A 7260-nucleotide genomic window follows, 5' to 3' on the forward strand; every position below is an offset into this window, starting at 1 on the left:
CATGAGCTTTGCCTGTATATTATTAGTTCCCTGATTTCTTCAGAAGGCCTCATTCCTCATTCCAAAAACCCTGATGGAAGCAAAATTCCTGCCTAATTTCAGTGAGGGCTTTGCCTGTGACGAGGCAGCAGATCCACCCTTGCTTTGCATATCTGCTGACTCTTTACATATTGCAGCATCACTGATTTAACATTAACAGAACATAGGGGAAGAGTCTGCAGAGGCTGTCTCCTATCTCTTAAAGCACAATACAGAGGGAAGGGCATTAGGGAAGGGTATTTGCGTTTATAGAATCTGCATTGTATCAGAAGAAGGCATTATACCAAATGAAGACTTCAACATTGTTGGAATTTTTATTATTTGTATTGTTATGATTATCGTTATTATTACTATTATAATTATTACATTATGATAATAATGCATCTCCAGCCCCAATCTCTCTCATTCTCTGCCGTCTTGCATTTCCTCATGCCTTCAAGACTTCTTCACTTGGATGTCCTGCCAACATCTCAAATTTAATATGTCCAAAACAGGACTTACCTTTCACCCAAACCCTGTCTTCCCCCTGATGTTCCCATCACTGTAGATGGCACCACCATTCAAGTAAATTGAAAAAACAGAACTCCCAGAAAGCTTCTATGGATTCCGCAAATTATTTCTGGATCAGCATTACATATGGCAAGTAAAGAGGAAGACTGGGACATTACCAGCATGAGAAGCAGCGTGGCTTAGTGGATAGAGAACGGGCCTGGGAGTCTGATAGGAACTGGTTCAAATCATTGCTCTGCCACTTTTCTAATGTGTGACTTTGGGCAAGTCACTTCTTTGTGTCTCAGTTACCTCATCTGTCAGATAGGGATTAAGATTGTGAGCCCCATGTGGGACAGAGACTGTGTTCAACTTGATTTGCTTGTATTTATCTCAGTGCTTAGTACAGTGCCTCGAACATAGCACGTGCTTAACAAATACCACCATTATTATTATTATTATAGCCTGATAAGGTTGAAAGCCAGCCCAGATAATTCAAGACTGAAGAAGTCACTTTGGGGCTCTGTGATCATGGCCCAGAGTAGGCACAGTCTGAAATTGGCTGCAGCCCTGGTTTGAGGGATTCATTAATTTGCACATTCAATTTGGCAGAGGGTAAGTGGTTTTCCACTTTGACCAGCCACTTGGACCAAATTCTGAATTCTGGGTTCCTCACTTGATCATCTAATCCCATATCCTTCTGAGAGAAGAAAATAGCCTCCCACCCCCTTCCTCCTCCCCAATCTTTAGGGGAGATCGTTTCTTTCCACCTTTGGGGTTCTGCCATTTTTACTTACCTCTAGCTCTGTTACTTGCAATTGTTCATTTGTTATTTACAGGCATCTCTGTTCCTTAACAACTGCCCATAAATCAAATGTCAAAAGCTGACATGTAGCGTTATCAGTGGACCAGACAAGGGAAGAAACAGTGGCAGTTGAAACATCCTTTCCTTCAGGGTCAAACATTTTGGGTGGGATGGAAGGGAGAGTCCCAGGCAAAGCTAGACAAACCTTCATGGCCTAGTGGATAGAGCATGAACCTGGGAGTCAGAAGGACCTGAGTTCTAATCCCTGCTCTTCCACCTATCTGCTGTGTGACCTTGAGCAAGTCACTTCACTTCTCTGAACCTCAATTACCTCATCTATAAAATGGGGGTGAAGACTGTGAGCCCCACTAGGGACATGGACTATGTCTAACCTGATTAGCTTGTATCCACCCCTGTGCTTAGTACAGTGCTGGCACATAGTAAGTGCTTAACAAATACCATAAAATAAATAAACAAACAGATTCAAATGGTCCCCAATGTCATGGTGGAAATCAATCAATCAAACGTATTTATTACTGTGTGCAGAGCAGTGTGCTAAGTGCTTGGGAAAGTACAACATAGTGGAAAGAGCACGGGCTTGGGAGTCAGAGGTCATGGGTTCTAATCCTGGCTCTGCCACTTGTCAGCTCTGTGACTTTGGGCAAGATGCTTAACTTCTCTGTGCCTCAGTTACTTCATCTGTAAAATGGGGATTAAGACCGTGAGTCCCACATGGGACAACCTGATTACCTTGTACCTACCCCAGAGCTCAGAATATTGCTTGGCATATAGTAAGCACTTAACAAATACCATCATTATTATTATTAATAAATATGATTGATTAAATGAATGAATGAAGGAAGGAAGGAATGAGCTCTTTGTGGGGAGGGAACGTGTCTGTTTGTTGTTGTATTTTAGTCTCCCAAGCACTTAGTACAGTCCTTTGCATACAGTAAATGCTCAATAAATATGATTGAATTAATGAATGAATGAATGCTCTTAGCTCTAGGGAAGCAACTCCTTTCCAACATTTTAGGCAATTATATCCCAGCAAAGTAACCACAGCAGAGATAATATTGTCTCTGAAAGGGGATGGGAGGAAGCACTGTCATGCAGCCAGATAGGGTCTCCTTCTCACACTGAGAGTGGTGTTCTCTCCCTCTAGGAAATGTGTCTGTTCTATAATAATGATGGTATTTGTTAAGCGCTTAGTGTGTGTCAAGAACTGTTCTAAGCACTGGATTATTATACTGTACTCTCCCAAGTGCTTAGTTCAGTGCTCTGCACAGAGTAAGTGCACAATAAATACTATTGGCTGACTGGGGATCCTCCTTTCCAGTTGTTAAAACGATTTTGCACCCATTTCCACTTTCAAGTTTATTCTGCTTTAAAAAGCAAACTTAATGCAAATGTGATCAATTTATGGTTCTGGATGTTGTGTCTGCCATACACAATCATTAGATTGCAAATTCTTCAATGAAAGGAGATTGCCTTCTATTCTAGACTGTAAGCTCCTTGTGGGCAGATAACATGTCTACAAATGTCTACTCACCCAAGAGCTTAGTACAGTGCTTTGCACACAGTAAGCACTCAATACTATTGATTGATTGATTGATTCGATTTTTATATTTTGCCAAACACTTACCAGAGTGCTCTATATACCATAGATACTGATGATGATGATGGTCTGTGTCCCTGCTGACTCTTTCTTGTCTTATGCCATTGAGTCGTCTCTGTCCCATAGCGACACCATTCATTCATTCATTCAATAGTATTTATTGAGCAATTACTGTGTGCACAGCACTGTACTAAGTGCTTGGGAAGTACAAGTCAGCAACATATAGAGACATATAGAGCATATATAGAGCGTTCCAGAAACGCTCTGGGTGTATTACTCCCCTCCTCAAAAATCTCCAGTGGCTACCTATCAATCTGCGCATCAGGCAGAAACTCCTCACCCTGGGCTTCAAGGCTCTCCATCACCTCGCCCCCTCCTACCTCACCTCCCTCCTCTCCTTCTACAGCCCACCCCACACCTTCCGCTACTCTGCCGCTAATCTCCTCACCGTGCCTCGTTCTTGCCTGTCCCGCCATCAACCCCCGGCCCACGTCATCCCCCGGGCCTGGAATGCCCTCCCTCTGCCCATCCGCCAAGCTAGCTCTCTTCCTCCCTTCAAGGCCCTGCTGAGAGCTCACCTCCTCCAGGAGGCCTTCCCAGACTGAACCCCTTCCTTCCTCTCCCCCTCGCCCCCCTCTCCATCCCCCACATCTTACCTCCTTCCCTTCCCCACAGCACCTGTATATATGTATATATGTTTGTACATATTTATTACTCTATTTATTCATTTATTTATTTTACTTGTACATATCTATTCTATTTATTTTATTTTGTTAGTATGTTTGGTTTTGTTCTCTGTCTCCCCATTTTAGACTGTGAGCCCAATGTTGGGTAGGGACTGTTTCTATATGTTGCCAATTTGTACTTCCCAAGCGCTTAGTACAGTGCTCTGCACATAGTAAGCGCTCAATAAATGCGATTGATGATGATGATAGAGACGATCCCTACCCAACAACGGGCTCACAGTCTAGAAGGGGGAGACAGACAACAAAACAAAACACGTAGACTGGTGTCAAAATCATCAGACCAAATAGAATTAAAGCTATATACACATCATTAACAAAATAAATAGAACAGTAAATATGTACAAGTAAAATAGAGTAATAAATCTGTGCAAATATATATATACAAGTGCTGTGGGGAGGGGAAGGAGGTAGGGCGGGGGGAATGGGGTGGAGAGGAAAAAGGAGCCTCAGTCTGGGAAGGCCTCCTGGAGGAGGTGAGCTCTCAGTAGGGCAACACATCTCTCCCAGAACACACCAACTCCATCTGCAATCATTCTGGGAGTGTATCCATAGAGTTTTCTTGGTAAAAATATGGAATTGGTTTACCATTGCCGCTTTCTGCGCAGTAAACTCAAGCTCCCACCCTCTACTATCTCTCGTGCTGCTGCTGCCGAGCAAAGGTGAATTTGGACTTGTAGCAGATTGCTTTCCACTTGCTAGTCACCGCTCAAGCTAGGAATGGAATGAGTATACCTCTGCTCGACTCACCCTCTCATAGTCAAGACTGGTAGAGTACTAGAAACTCTCCAGGTACGACCCTAAGATGGGGCTGACTCTTTACCACCTTACTAATTGCCACTTCTTCCAAATGGACATTTTTCACTTGACAACCTTAGGAGATGAGCAAAAGAAACTCCAACTGCCTTCTTGCACCCACGGGAGTTGTGGGGGTTAGGCCAGGTTGGAACAGAGACTTTGTCCAACCTGATTAACTTGCATCTACTCCAATGCTTAATACAGTGCTTGGCACATAGTAGGTGCTTAATAAATACCATAATTATTATTGTTAATTATTAGGAGAACCCACCTTCCTGTGTTTCCTGTACAAAGGCTAGAGGTTCTTCACCTTTGGTGTTCTTTAAAATGCTCCTTGAATCCAGGTGTATTGGAATTCCAGTGAAAAAGTGTGGAACATTTTCTGGCCTGAACCACTCCTGAAGTCTTCCAACAGCATCTCAATCAACAATCAATGGTATTTATTGATTTATTGAATGCTTACTCTGGGCAAAGCCCTGTACTATGCAGTTGGGAGAGTACAATGCAACGGAATCAGTCGACACATTCCCTACCCATAACTAGCTTACAGTCTAAAGGGGGAGGCAGACCTTAGTATGAATGAATAAGTACTTTATAATATATACTTTGAAGATATATGCTTAAGTGTTATGGAGTTGGGCGTGGGTAAATATCAAAAGTATCTGAATAAGTCAGGCCCAGAAGCACTCCATTGTCACAATAGATTAAAGATCCAGGGCCTTCAAAGCTCTATCGTTGTCCTCATTCCCCAAGTACACTTGCTCCAGAAGCTGCTTTCCTGCAGCTGACACTATTGAACAAAAATAAAATGAATGTAACAACACTTTCTAAACAGAGCTTCATTTATTTAAATGACTACACAAAAAGGTGAAAGTGTTCTTTATCCATTTATCTTGGCAAGAAAGCACCCTAGGGATTTTGCAATTAAAGAGTGCACATCTGGTTGCCATAGCGTCCTTACCCAGAGCTTGTATCCATCATCTAGCAAAAATGGGTCACACATTTCATTCTCTCTGGTTCTTTGCTTTTGCAAAACTCTGATGAATCAGTCACCTCAAGTGGCATGCTCTTACTTTGCTGAAGCTTGCCAGGTATGTGATCAGCACATTTTTTTTTTTGTAAAGTAGTCCACCTACCTTCTTTCTTATGTCTCTCAGATTCAGATGTGTCCCAATTCCAAAGTCATTGCAGTACATATCTCCAACCAGTAAGTGCTACTATTATTTGGACAGGCGAACTGAGCCTACCAAGAAAACTGAAACCTTTAAATGCATTTTTAAACTGAATTTTCCAGATACTACTGGCACCCAGACCATCCCCTCCAATCCCATTCACATAAAATTGCTGAATTCTTCAAGCAAGAACATTTGGAGGAGCTGATTTAATGTACAAAATTTTCAGGTAATGAGAGGAATGCTAGCCATTCCTTCAGCCACCTTGCCCTGGTAGGGCTAGGAGACTGGGAAATACTAAAATGGAATTCATTTATTCAGTCATATTTATTGAGTGCTTTTGTGTGCAAAGCACTGTACTAAGCACTTGGAAAGTACAATTCAGCAACAAATAGAGACAATCCCTACCCAACAATGGGCTCACAGTCTAGAAAATAATGACGGCATTTGTTAAGCACTTGCTATGTGCCTAGCACTGTTCGAAGCACTGGGGTAGATACAAGGTAATCAGGTTGTCCCACATGACTCTCACAGTCTCAATCCCCATTTTACAGATGAGGTAACTGAGGCACAGAGAAGTTAAGTGACTTGTCCTAGGTCACACAGCAGACAAATGGCAAAGTTGGGATTAGGACCCATGTCCTCTGACTCCCAAACCTGTGTCATTTCCACTAAGACATGCTGCTTGTCAACCAGTTGCAATAATAATAATAATGGCATTTGTCAAATGTTCACTATGTGACAAGCACTATTCTAAGAGCTGGGGTAAATACAATTTAGTCAGGCTGGATGCAGTCCCCGTCCCACATGGGGGTCGCAGTCTTAATCCCCATTTTACAGATGAAGTAACTGAGGCACAGAGAAGTGAAGTGACATGTCCAAGGTCACACAGCAGACAAGTGGCAGAGTCAGGATCAGAGCCCAGGTCCTTCTGGCTCCCAACCCAGTGCTCTTTCCAGTACACCACCCTGCTTCTCAACTGTCAGTGTGATGTGCTACCATCAAGTTCCCAAAATGAGCAGGAATCAGAGATTCCCAAAAGGATATTTTGATTCTTTAATCGGTCAATCAGTGGAATTTACTGAGTGCTTTCTATGTGCAGAGTGCTGTATCAAGCACTTGGGATAATTCAGTGTAACAGAGTAGGTGGACATGATTCCTGTCCACAAGGAGCTTACAATCTTAGCAGGCAAGGAGTTTATAGACTTAGGACACTTCCTTAGCCTTCTCAGACCTCCCTTGAATAAGCCGTTTCCAGACTGCCAGAAAGCAGATGTAAGAACTGCATGGACTTGTAAGGCCCTTTCAGTCCTCCCATGATCATATATTACAGGGACACTGATTTCTGGGCACCAAGGCACTTAGCAGGCTTTTTCCATTCTCCTTTGGGCTGCAGAGGAAGGCTGCAATCAACACAGCACAAACAAGCAGCCTGTTAAGTTGCCTGGACTTGGAAACACAAGGCCCTGAGGAGATGCCATTGCATCATTGTGGTTATCTCATTCTCCCCAGACTCTGATGTCAGTGCAGCCCTGTCCCCAAGGATCAACACAGGCAGTCAGTCGTCCACATGCTTCCAATCATGGAAAACCAGCT

The 7260-nt window shown here is 43.0% G+C and overlaps 1 non-coding gene across 1 annotated transcript; it reads right to left on the bottom strand.

Annotated features, from left to right (window-relative positions):
* Positions 1-4366: 4366 nt before the first annotated feature.
* On the bottom strand, positions 4367-4504 carry LOC119927476. The gene has a single exon (XR_005450475.1). It is a non-coding gene; the product is annotated as a small nucleolar RNA SNORA7 (small nucleolar RNA).
* Between the last annotated feature and the right edge of the window lie 2756 nt (positions 4505-7260).

The sequence above is a fragment of the Tachyglossus aculeatus genome, chromosome 4 (genome assembly GCF_015852505.1).
Source record: "Tachyglossus aculeatus isolate mTacAcu1 chromosome 4, mTacAcu1.pri, whole genome shotgun sequence".
Taxonomy (NCBI): domain Eukaryota; kingdom Metazoa; phylum Chordata; class Mammalia; order Monotremata; family Tachyglossidae; genus Tachyglossus; species Tachyglossus aculeatus.